This window comes from Cupressus sempervirens, chromosome 8 (assembly GCF_028749045.1).
Source record: "Cupressus sempervirens isolate cs-2001-9-10 chromosome 8, ASM2874904v1, whole genome shotgun sequence".
Classification (NCBI taxonomy): domain Eukaryota; kingdom Viridiplantae; phylum Streptophyta; class Pinopsida; order Cupressales; family Cupressaceae; genus Cupressus; species Cupressus sempervirens.
Genome location: NC_143125.1, coordinates 826,312,005 through 826,333,124, shown reverse-complemented (window position 1 = coordinate 826,333,124; position 21,120 = coordinate 826,312,005). Strand labels below are relative to the sequence as shown.

At 34.9% G+C, this 21,120-nt stretch overlaps 1 pseudogene; it reads right to left on the bottom strand.

Annotated features, from left to right (window-relative positions):
* Positions 1-2,096: 2,096 nt before the first annotated feature.
* LOC149544952 (universal stress protein PHOS32 pseudogene) overlaps positions 2,097-21,120 on the bottom strand; it is a 104,299-nt pseudogene continuing 85,275 nt past the window's right edge.

Genomic DNA, 21,120 nt, shown 5'->3' with positions numbered 1-21,120 from the left:
GAAAGGAACAAAGATGATGGTCTCTAAGGACATGTGTGCATGGGAGTGCAAAAGAAAACACTCTAGATCATAAGGAATACTAACCTCGAAACAATCAGTAACCTCCAATAATCACTGAGAGAGCATAAAAAAGCTTGCATGTATGAGAGATAACACAAGGCATAGAGTCCAAAGTATAAAATTTGTGTGGACAAGAGTTAGATGGCTCTAGATCACTCCACCAAATTAGGGCATGTGAGTGGGCCTTAAACAACATAGTAGGACAACCAAGGCCCATGTGTGAGTTTAAAAAAAATTGGAATGGAGCTTGTGGGTCTAAAAATTATGCAAAATGCACATGGGGAGTCCATATGGGACTTGGCATGGGTGACTGCCATAGATTCAAGGCCACCTCATCAAAGAAAAAACCAAAAATTGCCAAAAATATCACTCCCAACTTGAGAATACAGCTAAACCATTGATGTAAAAACTAGGAGAAAGTTATATTTTTAGCACATTACAAATAATAGACTATCACACATGTGTTTTTAGATGGAGTTTTTTGTGTTAAGAAATCTCAACGAATGTGAATCTGCAGTTGATGTCATTATTTCATAAAGAAAAGGGACTTAAGAAAGACATCACTATATGCGTTGAAGTAAAAAGATTAATAGTGGAACACAAATGGGAAGAAAGTGATAAATCATTTCACAATTTTTTAATCATACCATCTAATGTTGTTTGCCCAATCTGTGGGTGCACCCATTCATCTGCAAATTGGAATTTAGGTTTCCTTTTTAGTTAGTGATTTAGATGCATAATTTAATGAGATCTTTATTGTTTCTACATTTTTAGAGGAGGGAGACTCGGGAGATAGTTGCATACCAAAACTTTGAATCTGGGCAATTTTCTTTCCACTGATCGTTATCTTTGTATGACTTTCAGTTTTCTCTAAATGCATTTATGTCATGGCTTTCTAAATATATATGATTTCAAAGTGTCTTTAAAGCTTTGATTCTTTTCTTTCTTAGGCTTTATTCTCTTTGTAAAACTGCATACAAATGGACTTTGTGTCATTTGTTATTTATTTTCTTGTAGTCATTTAGCTTTCCACATCTACTATGTGTTTATAGGTAGATGCTTGTAATCCTTTCATGCTTTTTGGTTAAAAAGATCCATAATTAATTCATTTTATATCTTATATGGGGAGTTGTAACCAATAAAATTTAGAGGAAGGTTATCAATCCAATGATAACTTGTCCAACTGTTGGTGTCGATTAGTCCTTTCACTTGGGCATTCAGGGTTAGATTTGCACGTCTTTTCTTGGAGGACAATATGTTCACTAACAAAACCCTCACAATAAAATTAGCAATGCAAAAAATTCAAAAACAATTGCAAACCCTAATCTCAAGTAAAAGTGTCACATTTTTACAATTCAATTATGAAAATGCCAAAAAAAATTGAATTTACATTGTTCATAATAGGAATATACAATGCCATCAAAGTTGCAGCTATCCTAATTTCATATGATGACACTAGAATAAACAATTATAGTTACACCACTCATTACAAAAAATTATGAAAAAACACCCAAACAAAAATTAGATAATCTCATTATACCCTACCCCAAAAATCAACTTTGCAAGTTTTTAAAAAAATTGTATCCATTACATGAAATGTACACCAGGTTTTTCATGATTTAGATAGAAAAAATTATACCCATTTTACTTTACCTGATCCAAACTGATTTTAAATCTAACCAATCCTATTTATAGTGTATGTGATAGCATGGCACTCATCCAAACCTGTAAAGCAAAAAACCCTATGCCAAAAATAATCACCATAAAACCTACCACAAAACCAACCTCTCAAAACCCCTAACTTAAACCAAAAAATCTATGAGAGCCCTAAAACAACAACAATAAAACCCTAAATTGGACCAAAAGCACCAAAATTTATAAATAATTATTGGAAAAACAAAAAAATAAAAGCTCACTCTTGAACTTATCCAATACAAAACCTTACACACAAAATCAACTCCACACAAAGCGTAAGTACAAAACAGTGCAGTCAATCGAAAGCACAAAATTTCAAAGCTGAAAAGCTAGAAACCTACCTATGAATGAACTTCATCTACCTCATCCTCCTCAGGGACAATGTCATGTCCCCTTTTCAAATAATTAAAAAATAATAATCTTTGCTAAGGCAGGCAGGCCCAAGAAAGTGAAGTTTCGAAAAAAGGGAGTTAATCTTTGGAAACCGTTGGACTAATAAATGAAAATTATTATTAAAATATGTTTCATTAAACTCTCTTAGACATGAGTTAAAGTTATGCCCTCTTTTAAGGGGTTTGGAGGCATTTTGGGCAGATTCCAGAACTTGATTTTTGCTCATTCTTTGTTATTCTTCGGAGGCTGCCAAACCTGTGGAGAAGGAGACCCAAGAACGGGAGTTTGTAGGTTTTTAGGGAGACCCAAGAATGGGAGTTTTTAGGTTTCCAAGAAGTCTAAGGATGGAAGTTTTAAGCCATTCCATGTGCATGCTCATACAGAGTTTGCCTTTGTGCTGAACAGTGTAGATTTGTGAGTTTTGGGTGTGTTTTTTGCATGAGTTTGGTGTTTTTAGTTGAGTATTTCATATCAGTTTGGGTTTCTACTGTATTTCAGACTTTAAGGTGTTAAAATAGAGATGAATATATGTATTGGGATGTGATTAAACTTTTGATATATATTATTAGTGTTTTGTGGTGTTTTCGGGCATTTTTGTGTTAATTTCGGGAGCCCGATGAGCATAGTTTTTGTCCTACATTTGTGAACTGTTGTGTAAAGGCTATACGGATCTAGAAATGTCATTTTGTATGATGTTATGCTGCTGAAATTTCTATAAAAATTTTTATTTTCAGATTTATTAATAATTTGTGAAGTTGTGAAGCTTTTGGCACTATTTTCAGCATACCCGATTTGGGGTTTCTTGGGAAATTTGGTGGACCTTTGTGATATTAGTTGTTTGATCTTAAAGATCTGATTAGAGGCATGAAATATCATACAAAATCAGAGAAAGGGACATTTCAATGGTATCAGAGCCATGATCTTGCCAGCCTGAGGGGTTGTAGAAGTTTGCATGTCAGTTTTGACAACTACCCAGATCTTGCATAATTTATGGTTGCATGTTGCTTCCAATCAGCTGGATGTCAAAATTTATGGTTGCATTATACTTCTAATCATTTTCATGTTAGTTCTTGGTGAATTTGGTGGTTGCATGTTGCTTCTAATTAGCTGCATGTCAAAATTTATGGTTGCATGCAACTAAGTGAAAGAGAAAAAAGATATTTGTAGCGAGAAAAGAATAAAGAAATTTTGATCAAACCTCTAGTTGAAAGTAAAAGTACAAAATCCAAGGAAGGGAAAAGTATGGCTGATCCAGATGAGATGGCAAAGAAATTCTTCAAAGACATCCAAAATACTCAGAAGCAAACAGTGGATAGTTTGGCATAAACTAGAGAGGCTTTGCAAATATTGACAGAAAAACTACAAGGAGTTGCATCTATTAATGAGAAAGGGAGCACTTTAGAGGAGCCAAGAAATCTGAAATCCACACCATCTAAATCAACCAAAACTATTTTCTTTCGTGCAGATGAGCCACCAGTACCAAATCTAGCCATTAATCCTATGGAAGAGGTTATAGGTAACTTGATTACATTAAGAGCTACTTACAATGGCTTAGATGATGACTTTTGTAGTTCGGTTCCTTTTAGAGAATATGTGGATATGATGAACACTTTGATGCCCAAGAAAGAGTACAAAAGGGAGCATGACATAAGTGGAAGAGAGCTCAAAAATAAAATAAGCAAGTTTATAGAACCTACTTTTGATGGAACAAATAAAATTTCAGCTAGAGCATGGCTACAAAAATTACAGACCTTCTTCACACTTAACCCCATGAAGGAGAGTGATGCTATTCAAATTGCAAGTCTACACTTGGAAGATGCAGCCTATGATTGGTGGTATCATGGAATGACTACTCAAGGTCATGATCAGGTAATTACATTTGAAGATTTTAGTCAAAGAGTGATAGATAGATTTGACCTCAAGGATGATGATTATGAGGATGTTGTTGTGCATGATGGTGAAATACTTGGTAGAGATGAGCAGACATTGAGCATTCATGACTTTTTTGAGAGAGAGTACCATGCACAGTTAGATGTTTCATCACATGAGGTTGAGGCTAGTAGTACTTCACATGATTTATCCCGCCAGCTGAAGGTGAGTGAAGATAGTATTGTGACTACATTATCTCATCATGACAGGTATGTGAAATTAGTTGGTATTGGTCATATTACTCAAGTGAAGATTTTTCTTGAGTTACCAGCTGATTATAGTTTACAGATATGGACTCGAGATTGTTATATTGGCATTTGGGATTTAGTTGACTGGAAATCTTTAACACTTTTTGGTAGCAGTGATTTTTTGGGTGCTATCATGGATTTGATTAGTAGATTGCATGGTGTTGTCTTTTCTTGTGCCAGGAGCTTATCCGATGTTGGTATTAGTTTTTATACACCAGTATTGGGCTTTGTTCATATATCCAGTCGACCATACTTGCTGGAATGTGTTGATGATATTTCATATTTGGTAGTGTGTACAGATGAGTCCTAGGATCATATTGGCATTGATGACATCCAGGAGGATGCAATGGGCAATTTTGAAGACTTAGTTTCCTTGGGTACAGAGGAGTTGGATAGCAGTGTTAATGTTTTTGATACTCCATATGTCGATATGAGCTTTAGATTTGATTCACAGGATATGGATGGTAATACTCTAGAGACTAGTAACTTTGAGGATACTCTTTTAGATAGTGCATAAGAGGAGGTTTGTAGGAGACAGTCAAGCTAGTGCCATCATTTGTCTAATTAGTTGAGAGTTAGTGACCGAGACATTGTTATCACTTGCTAGCATTTTGATGCTGCTCATCAGTTGTTAGTAGTTTATGGATGGGGTTCTCCTACTAGTGATGAGCAGGAAGGCAATTATCTTTCCTTGATAGAGATCCACTCTTTATGGGAGGCTATTTGGATTTTGAGATAGAATTATATGTAGTTGGTAGCCGATAGAGATTATCTTATGGAGTGGGGTAGTACAACATATGATGCATTATTGGCCAAGGAAGATGAGGTGAGTGAGCTTACTGAGCAGCTTGAGGTGACTTTTGATATTCTTGAGAGTACACTATTAGATTTCAAGGAGTCACAGTTTCATTTGGCTAAGGTGACCATGGAGCTAGAGTGACTACAGTCTTTACCTAATTCTATACAGTCACAAGCTATGGTTTTTGATGATCCAAGGATGTCCATAGATGAGATTGTTAGAGACAATGGAGATAGGGATGCATCCATCCTTGATACTAACATTGGCATATCAGGTTCATTCCCACTAGAGTCAGGTTTAGTTGAGTTGGGTGTTGTAGCAGATTGTTGTATGCCTGACATGGTGGTGGCCTCTAGTACTGATGGCACAGAGACTAGAGATGTATCAAAGATCATGTGTGATGTTGGTGAGTCGGCAGTTGGCATGGTTCTAGCTAGTAATACTACTCCCTTGGTGATATCTTCGGAGGTAGTAGTCAGTTTCAACATGGTTAATGATCAATTGTAGTTAGTTTCATCTAGATTACAGTCTGAGCCACTAACTAAGATTGGCGAATTCTATCGGCATTACACTATGAGGTACGCTCATCAATTTACCTTTGATGACCATGTTGATGAGATGATGATACAGAGATGTACTTTGGTTCCTAGTGCTTATCATTAGTTATGGGACAGTTTGATGCCTCAAGATGAGAGTTGTGATGGGCATGACATGGTGATAGGTTTTGTAGTTGATAGCTTGATAATATGTGACTTAGAGCAAGAGTTTGGGAGTGATGCTTCAGTGGGTGTTGTTATTGATTCTACTCCTTTGGCTATGACATCTCCTGAGTTAGCTAGTGATCAGTCATAGTGGGTTGTATCACTTGTTCATGGTGAGCTATTGACTGAGGTTGGTTTCTTTAATCAACATTATATTATAGGGTATGCACATTAGTTAGCATTTGATCCTTGTTTTGAGGAGTTGATGGCAGGCAAATTTGGTTTGGATTCCATTTCTTACTCTTTATCTTGTAATGTCTTTTCACCATCAACAGTGCATGGGAGTTATGGTTATGAGATAGTGGCCGGTGATTTGCAGAGTTGTGTTGACTGCAGGAGTTGTACAGTGTGTGGATTCTCCATACTCGGTATAGTTTCATTCGAGAGCGTTCATCATTGTTGCAGAGTTGGATTGTACATTCTGTATAGGCCAGTGGGATGCGTTGATGGTATTTACTGTGTTGGTAGTTTGATTTGTCCACTTTACTTGGGTTTTTGACTGTGGTAGTGGTGATTTTGGAGTTTGGTTGAGCTATAATTGTCAATTTGATTATGGATTCCTCTTGGTCATATTGCAGAGGATATTGCAGGAACCTGTGTTAATTGGTAGTAGTATAGTTCATGACTACATTTGGGATCCAGGTGGATTGATTGGTTTATTGTTCAACCATTTCTTGAGGACAAGAAATGTTTGGGATGGGAGGACTTGTCATGTCCCCTTTTCAAATAATTAAAAAATAATAATCTTTGCTAAGGCAAGCAGGCCCAAGAAAGTGAAGTTTCAGAAAAAGGGGGTTAATCTTTGGAAACCGTTGGACTAATAAATGAAAATTATTATTAAAATATGTTTCATTAACCTCTCTTGGATGTGAGTTACAGTTATGCCCTCTTTTAAGGGGTTTGGAGGCATTTTGGGCAGATTCCAGAACTTGATTTTTGCTCATTCTTTGTTATTCTTCAGAGGCTGCCAAACCTGTGGAGAAGGAGACCTAAGAACGGGAGTTCGCAGGTTTCCAGGGAGACCCAAGAACGGGAGTTTGTAGGTTTCCAAGAAGTCTAAGGATGGGATTTTGAAGCCATTCCATGTGCATGCTCCTACAGAGTTTGCCTTTGTGCTGAACAGTGCAGATTTGTGGATTTCGGGTGTTTTTTGTATGAGTTTGGTGTTTTTAGTTGAGTATTTCATATCAGTTTGGGTTGCTGCTGTATTTCAGAATTTAAGGTGTTAAAATAGAGCTGAATATATGTATTGGGACGTGATTAAACTTCTGGGATATATTATTAGTGTTTTGTGGTGTTTCCGAGCATTTTTGTGTTAATTTCGGGAGCTCGATGAGCATAGTTTTTGTCCTACATTTGTGAACTGTTGTGTAAAGGCTATACGGATCTGGAAATTTCATTTTGTACAATTTTATTCTGCTGAAATTTCTGTAAAAATATCCATTTTCAGATTTATTAATAATTTGTGAAGTTGTGAAGCTTTTGGCACTATTTTCAGCATACCCGATTTGGGGTTTCTTGGGAAATTTGGTGGATCTTTGTGATATTAGTTGTTTGATCTTAAAGATCTGATTAGAGGTGTGAAATATCATACAAAACCAGTAAAGGGACATTTCAGACAACCTCCATCTCTAACTCAAAATCCTACAATGGCTCAGTGGGCTACACTTTAGAAAGATTATACTCCTTCTCCTCATCAGGATACTTGATAACTACAATGGGACAGATGTAGTGGTGAACACAGTAGTCACTTACACTACCAAGCTTGCCCTTTGAGTTCCTCTTAGAAGCCCCATATCCTTGACTCCCCATTATAACTGCACTGAGGCCAAGCCTCCTGACCTCAAAATAGAGATGCTCCTTTATGTCATGATCCTTGATGATCTGGATCTTAAAAGGAATATGGGCATCCACAAGAGGCTATGCTAGATTAGTGGCCTTAGTAGATGTGAAATTCTTGAAGTCTTCTTAGATCTTTTGCTGCGACTCCTCATCGGTATTGTATTCCTCAATAGAGAGATCAATGGAACCCCCATTGACACCATAAAGGACACTTGTGGGGTGCAAATGAACCAAAATCACATTGTCCCCGAGCTATAGATAACAGGAAGAGGGAGTCTACATGCTGATATGGTGCCCCAGTTGATGCCAATGTCTACTACCTTGACACTGCACACATGATGGTCAAAGCCCCTTTATTTTGCCCATTCAACAAGCACATTTTTCTCTTCACGTAAAATATAACTTTTATTATTTTGACCAACATGAGTGTGGATATAAAAAAAGAAGATTTTTTTACTTGCATATTCTGACCAATTTGACTCCATTTTAATAGATAGTCAAAAATTTTGGTCTAAAAATGGAGTCAAATGTACTAGTGTATATTTTAATTTGTATAGTGATCTGTTGGTTATTATTTTTATTTGGTGAGAGGTTTTTTGGCTTTTCTTTAAACTAATTAGGAATTTGATTCCATTTGAAGATTTATAGTTTTCTTCTAGGCCTAAAAATTCTCCTATTGAAAAGCCTATTTTTGCAGAGTAAAGAAATTTATTAATTCTACTGGGATCTCTTTGATTTCTAACTAGCTCAAAAGGTGTGTGTCTTTTAAAGTTTCCCCACTGAAATTAGGTCTCCACTTAAAAATGTTTATGCTATATCCTTTGTAAAAATATAATGATCCTGACAATAAACTATCCATGATCTCTATACTTTTATAGTATAAATAAAGTAGATGGGAAGAAAGAGAAATTATACTTACGTGTTCTCCACAAAAGTTGTATATCCATTCTGCAATGTCAACTTTTTCACAGCTAGGGCCATTCTAAACAAAGAATCCCAACCTTTCACATTCTTCCCATATTTTTTTTGAATGTTGATTTCTGATGATGATCATAGGTAGGGGATTTAGATGGTATGTTGCATTTTCAGCTTTTCAGGGAAGGGGATGTGCCATATAAATGGACCTATTTTCATTGCCAAATCTATGACTTGGACCTAAGGGGATACTATTTGCTTTTGATATTTAGAGGAGTTTTGTTTTTTGTAGGGTGAAGTCTTTGGAAGTGATATTGTTAATCTATGGGTATGGGAAAATTTTGAATGAACTATTTTTTTTGACTTTATTTTGTTCTAGTTTCTTGAAGCCTTGAACCTTTGGACCTCTTGCTTCATACTTAGGGTTTTCCCTTCTTTGATCATTTCTATTTTTAACCTTGATCTAGTCTCCTCCATCTTCTTCTTGCGCTATTTTGTTGCTTCCACCCAGCATAGAAGGCTCTCCTATTTTTTTTATTTTGAGAAAGGTTGGATTTGGAGAGAGGTTCTTATTATTTTTCCTACCTCGAGCATACTTTGCGAGCTCAAAGAAACTTTGTTGTTTTCATAGTTTATTCTTCTAGATTACTTTGATCAATTTGACAAGGAATCCTTCAATGTTTGAATGGATTGATGGTCTTTCATATGCCTTTTCCCTAGATAATAGATTTAGGGCTTCAAGTTTGTTCGATAACCTCAAGAGGCTTTCATATTTGGTATTCTCAAAATAGTATTTCCTCCTTTTTTTGATGTTTTTCAAATGTTGCTTGTTACCTATTTTTTCACAGCTTTGTGTGGGAAAGGTAAAGCCATTTAAAAAAAAATCTATATGAGAATTTATTTATTAAAAAATTATTATTTTTATATAAAGAAATAATGAGAAACTCTTTATTTAATTTATCATATAAAAAAGGAATTATTATTTATATAAAGAGTATCCGATTATTACTTTTTTATATGAGAACTTCTGCCTATAGCTATGGGGTCAAAGTATTTCAAATAACCACAAATTTGAGAACACTCACATATTGAAAGTTATTTAACATATTCATATGAATGGAGTTCAAATCAGGTTTTTAATTATTAGTATTTTGGTAGTTGTATATTTTGTATAGTGTTAAATATCAATTGCCTATTCAATACATTGACTACTACTAAAATGGAACAATTGCTTCAAGCACTAATATTCAAGATTTGTGAGTTGTGTGTTTCAAGACCTTTTGAATAGACCCTAGATATTTTGTCAAAGACAACTTGTTAGTTGGTAATATCTACTTGTGTTTTAGATTTTAATATTTTTTGGATTTACTACGTGGTATGATTTTAGGTTCAAATTAGTTCTTTGGAGAATCTTGCAATTGTTTTGAGCTTAATTTTAGTTAGTAGTTATTACATGGATAGTTGATTTTTTTTTGGTGTACTAACCTTCCTTTCTTTTGAAACATTTTGATGGTTGATAGACACTTGGTTTATTTGAGCTAACTTTGATAATAATTATTTTCCTACAAATGAGAGCCTTTAAGAAGTGTTATTCTATTTTTATCTTCTTATTACATCTATAGGCTTGCAATTATGTGGAGATATTCTAGCAGTTGGTCGTCAATTTTTTTTTCATATTTCCTTTGGATGAAGGTGAGTTTTATATCCAAGATTAGATAGCAACATGTGGGAAAGGTTCACTTGACAGTTCTCAAAATATTAAACCATCAAGTGGGCAACTACAAAACATGAAATGACACTTGGGATTATGATCTAGATTATTATTTTTTGAACTTGATAGTATTTCACTTCTAGTCACCATGTTTCCTATGAACAAAGTAAAGAGTATTGAAGATTTAAAAGGAAAAACCCTCAATGCAACCTTGACAAATGGAAAGGGAGACAAGAAGGATTTTTCTTAGGCATCCTCCAACATCACAATGATGAAGAATGGACTTGATGTTCCCTATAAATTTGAGAAGCAAGATAGTGCATAATGGTTTTCCCTAGATTTATACCAGTCGAGTAGGTTGAGATACCTTTCCTTTTCTTGTTCCTTGAGTTATTGGGTCCATATTCCATGACAACAATTTGTAGCAAAGTAACATATCTATTGAGTAACTCTATATTTTCATGTCATGACTACATGAGGCAAGAAAGCTCTTTGATTGGGGCAAATGATGCACATCGTAGGCATTACCTAGATAATCTATTCAATTTTACATAGTTGGACGTATAGGTAGATAAGTTAAAATATGTCCAAAATTGCCTATCGGCTATTCACTTGCACCTCCTATGGCACAAGTGCTAGTCTATAGTATGTCAAAGAGTTGTGAAAGGTCAATTAGGTGAAATTTGATTTTTTCTTTCAAAAATTTATTTAGTATCTATTTAATTATATATAATCATCCATTGACAAGGACTCAAACATATCAATATAAAGATATTTGAAGATGATAAGACTCCAATACCAACATGCTCATACAATATTTGTAAAAGGGAGAGAAGGAGAGAAAGATAGAGAAGTAATGATAGAAATTAGACAAATATAACTTACATTTTAAATTTTTGATATAATGTAGGTTAGAAATTTATACTATAATGTATGTTAATAATTTTTTCTAGTAACTTGAATGTTATTAGAAGTTCATATAATTATTTATGTTAATAATTTTTTTTTAATAAATTACATCTTCCAGTCCTTTAAGTTGTGTCTACAATACTTTATCAAGATGAAAGTTGATAAGATACTTTAGTGTCTTTAATATAATTTCTCTTCAGTTTAGTAAAAGTGCTCCTAAGATATTCCAACCTAGTATTGTCTCATCTAGGTTGCAGCGATTATGGAGAAGTAATCTTTACATTTTCTATTTTCTTAATTTTATATTCTTATCTACAGTGTACTTTGGGTGAAAAATGAGGAGATGAAACATTAATAAAGAGTGGGTGATTCAGATTATGAGTTGTGGTACTTCAACTTCATTTTTTGTTCTTATGAATAGTGCTCCTTCAAGGCCATTTGGTACCTCTAGAGGACTTCACCAAGGAGACCATATTTCTCCCTACCTTTTTATTATTTTGGCTAGGGGTTTGGATCATTTTCTTAAGATTCTTTCTCTCTAGGGTTTGATTCATGGGTGGCATCAAGGTGATGGCTTTCCTCCACTTTTTCATCTTTAGTTCGTAGACAACACTTCTTTTATGTGACAAGCTCATCTTCAGGAAGATACATCTTTTAGACATGCCTTGGATGTTTATCTTACAACTTCATGATAGAAAGTTAATGAGAAAAAGTCCTTCATTTTTTTCTTCAATACCCCTTAGGCTATTTAGAGGTGCATTGCCACTATTTTGAGATTTCAGATTGGGTCTCTTCCCTTTGTTTATTTGGGTATTCCTTGTATAGTTGGTAGACACCCTAGATCCTTCTAGGAATTTTTTTTTGGAAAAATGTATCAAAAGGTTAACCATGGGACTTATCTATGAATATAATTTGTTGCTTGTCTGACTCTGTTAAAGTTGGTCATCTAAGCCCTTTGCATTTATAGGTGTTGTGTTCAAGTTGTTGCTATGTATTTTCTTCTGGAATTTTATGCTCTTTCCCATCAATTTATTTGAAATGAGAATCTTTCAACTTATAAATAGAATTTGGTTAAGTAGGAAACAATTTGTAGACCTTAGAATGAGGGTGGCCTTGAATTATGATTGTCTATTTTAAATGGATAGGTTATTGCTACTAAGCTTTATTGGCATTGGTGTACTAACCAACATCATCTTTGGGCTTGTATTCTCACCCATAAGTATCTTCCAATTGTTGATGTAGTTGAGGTTCATCACTTTCCTCTGGAAGGGAGAGGGTCCATTATTTGGAACACGCTAAAATTTGGAGCTCAATTCGTTAAAGATGGTCTCTTTTGGATTTGTCATTTGACATCTCAAGCTTTATTTTGGCTCAACTTTTGGGATGGGAACCCTTCTATCCTTTCCACTCATCCCCATCTTTAAATCTTCTATCAAACATTCATTCTTTTAGGTTGGGACACAATTGATCATTATAAAATAGTGTGTGCTAGAGGGTTGGCTCTTTCCTTTCATTGGAAACACCCTTCTAAATGGCCTCTAGGATGTTCTATGGAGAATAGGTAGGACTTGAATCATATTTTTCAATCTTGGGACTATACCACTTCAGGTGAGAATGATGTTCTCTCTTGGGATAGAAGTGATTTGTTTGGGAAATTTTCTATGTTTGCTAGATATTTTCAGCTTCTCTGTAAGATTTTGGGGGATATTTAGGTGCCTTGGTGGAAGCAAGTTTGGTACAGGTTTTTTTGGCTCAAATGCAATTTTTTCATGTGGTTGGTGGTCCATAGGTGATGCCTTACATGGGATAATTTATGCAAGAATGGATTTCAAGGACTATCACTGTGTGTTCTATGCTAGACTATTGAAGAAAACATCTCCCATCTCTTTTTCCAATGCTCCTTCACTAGATATATTTGGCATTGATGGTGGAATGTGTGGAACCAATCTTGTTGGCATGTTTCCTCATTGGTTGAGTTCTTTGCACAATGGGGCAAGGCTCCTGTCATGACTTCTTTTCTTCAAGTCACCTAGAGTCTTGGTCCCTCCATTATTATTTGGCATATATGGTTGGAGAGGAACTATCGTATATTTTATAATGAGGTTTTAGAGGTTTCTCACTTATAGTGGAAAATTCTCCATCCTTTGGTGGAAACAATTTACGCAAAATGTGACACTAATGAAGCCATGGATCCCAGGGAGGCTATTTTCTATTACTACATGAATACCCCCCTCTCAAGGAAAAATTCTATGGAAGAAATGTAGACACCCATTGTGAATGATAAATAGGGTGTGGAAGTGAAGTGCACCTCTATAAGGTGCTCTTAAATCAACACAAATGGGTCTTCTAAGGGAAATCTTGGTTTTGTTGGCTTTGGTAGAGTTGGCAGAGATAGTAAGGGGACTGTTCACTTTGTGTTTTCAATTTATAAAGGCCATTACACTAACAATCTGATGGAGGTGATAAATATCTTGTATGTCATGAGGCCTACTTGTGATCTTGGTTGGAGTAGGCTCATCTATGAATCCAACTCACAAGTGTTGATACACTTGTTCAATCAATAACATACTGAGGTTATTAGTTGGAATTTAGTTTTGATTGTTGACCAAATCCATAATTTGTGTCCTTCTTTGGAGTCTGTTAGGTTCACTCATATTCCTAGGGAGTGGACTAATATTGTAGATTATCTAACTAAGTGGGCTTATGATCATATGCATAATTGGATCATTGTTAATAAGACTCATCTTGCTCTAGGATTTTCCCATCAATTAGATCATTTGGTGGATCTTGATGGGGATATTTGATGCCCTTGCTCTGTATTTCATTTTGTTTGATTAAAAAATCATCCCTCTTTTATTTTTAGGATTTCAATATTGTCATGGATACTAGTTTTAGCAGTTATTATAAATTTCTTCTTATATTATAATAAAATATCTAATTAAATGTTAGCTTTTACCTAGAGTTAGGGGTTTCCAGCGTAAATCTATTAGCATGTTGCAAAGATTGTTGAGTATATACCAAAGGGTGAGATTGTTGAGAGATGGTTGAGTAGTGACACTTGAATTGATTGCTTATGCATTGCATTCATGACTTATTTTGTCATTGATGTCAACATATATGTATTCTAATAGGTGACAAACATAGTTTCAATATATCATAGATATAGATTTGATCAATAGGGCTTGATTATAGCGAGTTTTAAGCTGTGTGATATTGTTGATGTTTGGTAGCTTTAGTTGGATAAAATATGAGACTAAAGTGTGTGTGTGTGTGTGTAATTGTATATATATAAGTATATATAAACATTATATATATATATATATATAATATGAGATACTATATAATTAAATAATCATTTTTTATTATATTTATTAGATAATAATGGACATAAATGTCTCATGAGGAGACACGTCTCTACATGTCTCTTGCTTAGAGAAATAAGACTGATATCACTACCATTAGAATACGTATACCATAATAGGAAATGCAAATACATTTTCTATATCTATGTTCTCTCATGTTAGTATCAAGATTCGTATAAGTTATAGTTGATTTAGTGAAGATTGGTTGCATGTCATTGCATAAGAAATAATCTACTAGTAATTCAGTTTTATTTGTTAGGAAAAATGGAACAAAATTAGGAGAACTTATATTGTAGTTGAAGACATGTTCATGTTGATATGTTCATGGTAGAAGATGTTGGAGATCATTTTGTGGAGGTCATTGAAGTGTAACGTGTGACATGTTCACTATAACTGATTATGCAACACAGATTTATTTTTGATGTTGTAAAGTGTATTCTAGCATCTAGAAGTTTATTTTAATATCATATTAAGCTCCTAGACTACTCAATGCACATTCAAAAAGCCCTCACACGATGACTCAATTAATTATTAGGATAAGGTATATAAAAAAGGTTATTTCCTTGGTATTATGCAATTGACATCAAGTATGAAAATTTGATTAGATATAAGAAACATATGATGTTGAGATTATTTCGAGAGATTCAAAGGAACTATATTAGCAAAGAAGTTGTTGCATTAGTAAATTCACTACTTGGGATATGCTATCCTAGAGATTTTTTTTGTGTACCTATTGTAGTTTCAAAATGCACATCCCATTTTGACTAGAAATGGGGACTCCCTATTTTATTTTTTGGCCTTTTAGAACCCTAGTCTGGGGTTTGAGTCTTCTCTAGGGCTTTGTATAGTGTCCTTGGTCCAATATAAGTCTCGACTAGAAAACCCAGATTTTGAAAATCCAAGTTTTGGAGGGAGACGACTTTTTTTACAAAAAGAGAGGTGCACCTACACAACTAATCAAGCATGCTAGTGTTCCAAAAACTTAAGTAAGGGCATCACCCTTGGTGATGTGAAACTTTGTAGTTGTGCAACACCAAGGGGTGATAGTGAAATGGATATGGGAGATCAAAAGAAGATTATAATACCTCAAGTTGATCACTAGGTGGTAATAATAGATGTCTGGTACCAAGATATTGTTTACTATCTTTTACAAAATCAGTACCATAGTTGGATGAATAATTCAAAACATAGGGGAATCAAAATAAAATGTGAATCCTACATGTTGCATGATAGAAAATTATACAAAAGGAACTATGAAGGGATTTACCTAAAATGTTTGGGATGTGAGGAAGTAAAAGAAGTTTTGGAACAATTTCATGATAAGTATGGTATAGGGCATGGTTCAGTAGAAGAAACTGCTCATATAATTTTAAGATCAGGTTGTTTCTAGCCAATGATATTCAAGGATACTTTTGAACATGTGCATAGTTTCCATATTTCTCAAACTAGTGCTAATAGTGAAAGACATCTAGCGATTCCATTACAACTAGTATTTGAGATATGCCCTTTCGCAAAGTGGGGGCTGGATTTCATTGGTCCAGTGAACCCACCATCGTCAGTTGGTCACATTTTTATTCTCATGGTATTTATTATTGTATGCACTAGAACAAAGCCAAAAAATTAAAAAATTACATGGCTAAGGTGGTTACAAACTTCCTAGAAGAACACATTGTTATTAGATTTGGGATGCCATTCTACCTAGTATGCGATAACATATCAGCTTTTGCATCAATATTCCTAACTCAATGGGCATTGGAAAACCAAGTTATTATCAAGTTCTCTTCAAATTATTATCCACAAGGAAATGGTGTAGCTAAATCTACAAACAAGAACTTGATCATAGTAATAAGATGTTTGTTGAAAGAGAATTTTAAAGATTGGCACACACAACTCAAATATGCTCTATGGATAGATCGAGTGAGGGTCAAGAATTCTTTGGGGATGTCTCCATATGTGCTTGTCTAAAAACAAGAGTCAATATTTCTAATTAACCTCAGGATTCCTATTTTGAAATTCATGAGTGGATATGCTGAAGATTTTGATAGAGTACAAATCAGATTGATGAATCTTTTAGAGATGGATGAAAAATAGATAGCTACTTTGGAGCATATGGAAAAATATCAAGTAGTCATCAAAAGGTAGTTCAACTAGAGGGCCACAATAAATTATTTTAGAATATCTAACCTTTTTCTACTTTGGGATAAGGTGAAAGAAAAGCCAGGAAACCACACTAAGTTTCAAGGCTTGTGGATTGGTCCCTATCAGATCATGGAAATTTTGGAAGAAAACACTTTTAGGCTGAGTTCCTTACAGGGGGAATTGGTTTAGTTTCTAATAAATGGGTAGTTTCTAAAGCATTACTTTGAAGCCTAAAAGAACTATAAAAAAAAAAAAAAAAATTCTTTTCTGCAAGTGTGTTTCTTGTCAATTGCATGTTTTCTTTCAGTCATGTGTTTATTTTAAAAGTTGTATCAATCTAGGGGGTAGGTGCACTTGAGATTTTTAATCTTGATGTATCTCACTAACCATTCTTTTGGTTCCAATTTTTTGGAAGAGGTATTTCTTTGTCAAAACTTGTTTATGATTTTATCTCTTATACCAACTAAGGAATGGATGTTATTTGCAGTAATAGGGGACTTTCAATCTTGAATTCAAATTGTAGATCAACAAGTTCTCAACACTTTGCATATTTAATGATCAATTATCTTAGGTGTGGTCAAACCAAGGTTGAAGGCAACAAGGGGTAATCCAAACACCAATGGTTCTAATAGAAGAATCTTCTTGAAGGAATTGCTAAGATCATTGTTTGGCATGAGAGTTTCTAAGAGTTCTTAAAAGAGGAATATAAGGGATGTTCACTAAAGATTGAATCTAATAAATGACACCAATGTCTTGGCCACACAGTCTAAGTGTGGTTAGGATACAAAAAAGAAATAAAAAGAAATAAAGAAAGGTGTTAAGAATGAAAGATTCTATAGAGTTTGAGAAACTTAATCTGATTAAAGGGATATGCACTCTAAAATAAGCTATCTAGTATCAAAACCATTGCTTCATCAAAAATCAAATGACAACATTGTGAGCTACGTGAAGAAAGTATTCTAAAGGTTACCTAGGACTTCAAAAGAAAAGTGACAACTCACCAAGAACCCTTAGAATTGATTCTCTCATCCTGTCATACAAAGGATCGATAAGAAACTTTCATGAAGATTCTTGACGAAGGGATCAAGTGGGGTGGAAGATTGTTTCCAAGTTGTTGGGAAATTTTGATATACCACATTCTCAGATGTCAAAGGAAATGAATACACTAAACACAAAGTAAACTTGGAGTTCGAGATTTTGAGGTATGACTAAAAAGTGACTCATAATATTCTTTCAATGCTGAAGATTTAGTTGGTGTTTGACACATATCAGACAAATGTTTGCTGATGAAGAAATGTCTTTGTCATTTCTTCCTTTTTGTTGGGGCTATTTGTTGTGATTTCACAATCCACACCCCATTTTGACTACAAATGGGGACCCCCTACTTTATTTTTCATCTTTTTAGAACCTTATTGTAGGTTCTAAGTCTTTTCTTGGGCTTTGTCTAGTGTCCTTGGTCCAATCTGGGTCCTGAATGGAAAAGCTAGATTCTGAAAATTAGATTTTTGGAGGGAGAAGACTTCTTTTACAAAAAGAGAGGTGCACCAGTGCACCTAATTAGGTGTGCTAGTGTGCCAAAAAATTAATTGAAAAATGCACTAACCTAGGTACACCTACTTGCCTCCTATAAACACAAACAAATGTTAAAAAAAACCTAAACTAAGGCACACACCTAATTAGGTGCACTACTATGCACTTTTGATTACTCTCAAAAACACTAAAAAACCTTAAACACTTAAAATATAATCAAATAACTTATTAAGGTGTGCTATTGCGAACCTTAAAATACTTAATGCAATTATGTGCCCAAAAGAACATAGGGTGTGCATCAATGCACCTCATAAGGTGCACTATTGTGCACCCTATCTATTAAGTTATTACACAGTAAAAGGCACACTAGGTGCACATATCAGGTGTGCCCTTTTTTTGCAAATAAGAGTCATAAAGTTATGTTTTCTAGTTTTTTGAGCAATTAGGGTTTTATGATTTTCCTCATGTCACTAGTAGAGTTGGACTAATATGCATTCTTTTGTGTAGATTCAATGGCTTCAACATCATCCTCCCTTGCTGAGAAGATGGTTCCAAAGCTCAAAGTATTCAAGTTTCAAGGTCTTATGACCAAATCACAATTTTAGGATGATCATTTAGAGATCTAGGATACTAAACTAGATCACTCTAATTTGGGAACATTCTTAAAACTATGCAACAAACCAATAGAAAGGTCTCTGATGATTTTTGCATTGATTCAATCAGTATTGGTTAATGCAGCATCGCATCCAGTTTCAGTGTAGTCCTTGGAGTTAATCATGATGCTAGTAGAGAAATATGTTCTTGAAGAAAAGGTTGTCAAGAACATAACTAGAGAGATCATCCTAGATCTCCAACCCAACAATATAGAGAAGGTATTCCATCTTCCAAGGGTGGATCAATTTATTAGATTGACATATCACTAAGCTGAGAGATGATATAAGGAACATATTGATGAAGCTTCTGAGATCATCCAATCTCCATACCTTATTGAAAAGTCTCCTCTAGGGTAGAAAGTTAACAAAGTGCATATAACACAAGGCTACATGAAGGAGGATATTGGATATTCAATTATACTCTTGAGTAGAGTCATGGGTTTTCCCGTTTTAGGACACTTGAACATATGGATTGTCAATTTTATTGAGACTATCAAGAATGAAAAGATATTGATTAACTGGGCCTCCATTCTCAGTGAGAACTTGGGAGAGCAACTTGTGGTAGTTAGGAATAACTGTAGATTTTATATGACTTCATATTTAGTATACCTGCTAGCTATAAGAGTGACAAATTATCCTTGGCTCTATAAGAAGGGTAGTATGTAGGATGCAAACACATGGCCTTACATTGTATATCCTCAGCTAGTAAAGAAGAAGCTTTTAGAGAAAAGAAAGGAATATAGGATTGTGAATGATTCTTTCATATTCAGACTAATCTGGTTTATAGAGGGGGATTATGCAAAAATAATGTCATAAGAGGCAGCTACCAAGATATCAAAAGTTGGAGCCCGTTACATCTAGTTTCACACATTCACATAGTTGAGGGTACTGGGTACAAATATCAACCCTAACAAGCTCCCTAGGTATCCCATTGACAAACTCATTTTACTAGAGATCGCTCAACTACTCTTGTCCGCATATGGCTTATTACCATAGGACCTTTCAATGTGGTACAAAGATAAGAATTTTGTCTTTTGAGTACGAATGAGATCAATATCCCTTGGAAGAGTATAATTCTCCATGGACCTATTTTGATAACATTAGGAGAGTAAAATATCTAGCTGGCAAGACATTCTAGCATGAGGATATCGTTGAAGATCACTGGATGAATGCAATAGATGACTATGATGTCTACATAAGGGATTATTGTAGGATGACTCTGTATCTAGTAGAGAGTGATTTAAAAATAAAGATTCCATTAAATATTATGCAACAAGATACAAAGGATCTCCTTGGTCCATTGTTCAACAGGGACAAGATTGGTGATAGGCATATTATGAATGCGTAGATTGACAAAGAAGAGAACTTAGACATAAATCATAGGGTGAGGCACTCAAGATTGGATTAAGAGACCCTTCAAACTTGATCCAATTCCTCAAATAGTAGTCTTCCATGCATAAAAACATGTAACCAAAGGTCAAGGAGCTAAGGTCACTGTATATATAGTTACTACCTAGTTGCCAGTGAGACCTGAGATAGTACACCAACTAGATAGACTAGTTGGATATTACAGGGCACAAAAGGGCAAAGGAAAGAGAAAGAGAACTTCTCCTCAATAGGTTGAGCCACAAGAAGAAGAAAATCAATAACCTCCACAATAAGGAGAATAAAATGTACAAGGGCTAGAGAATGTGGAAGTTGCACAAGCTCAAGGTGATCCCCAAGTAACACTAGTTGAACAAGGACAAGGGGAGCAAAAATTGGAGTACAAGAGGTATCCCCACTTTAACAAGTAGAGCAAGCCTCCCCTCCTATGCCTAAAAGAAGGAAGATCAAGACTCTAGTAAAGGGGAGGCAAAAGGTTATTAGGAGAGTGATCCCTTTCCCATAAATTCCCAAACCAATCTTTGAAGAAGTGGAAGAAGGGGATGATGAGGATGAAGAGGACAATCTACCTTTGAATGGGAGAACTTGACTCAGAAGATCCACAAAGTTAGAGAGGAGGAGAAGCTCCATGGTCACACCACCATCTATCCTTGATGAACCCATTCAGACTACCACATCAAAAGATGAAATGAAATAGTGGATAGATGAGTAGGATGTGGGGGCACTGATGTGTTTCAGATATAATATTTTGATTTCATGCCCATGGGTACGAAATTGGTTGGGGATAA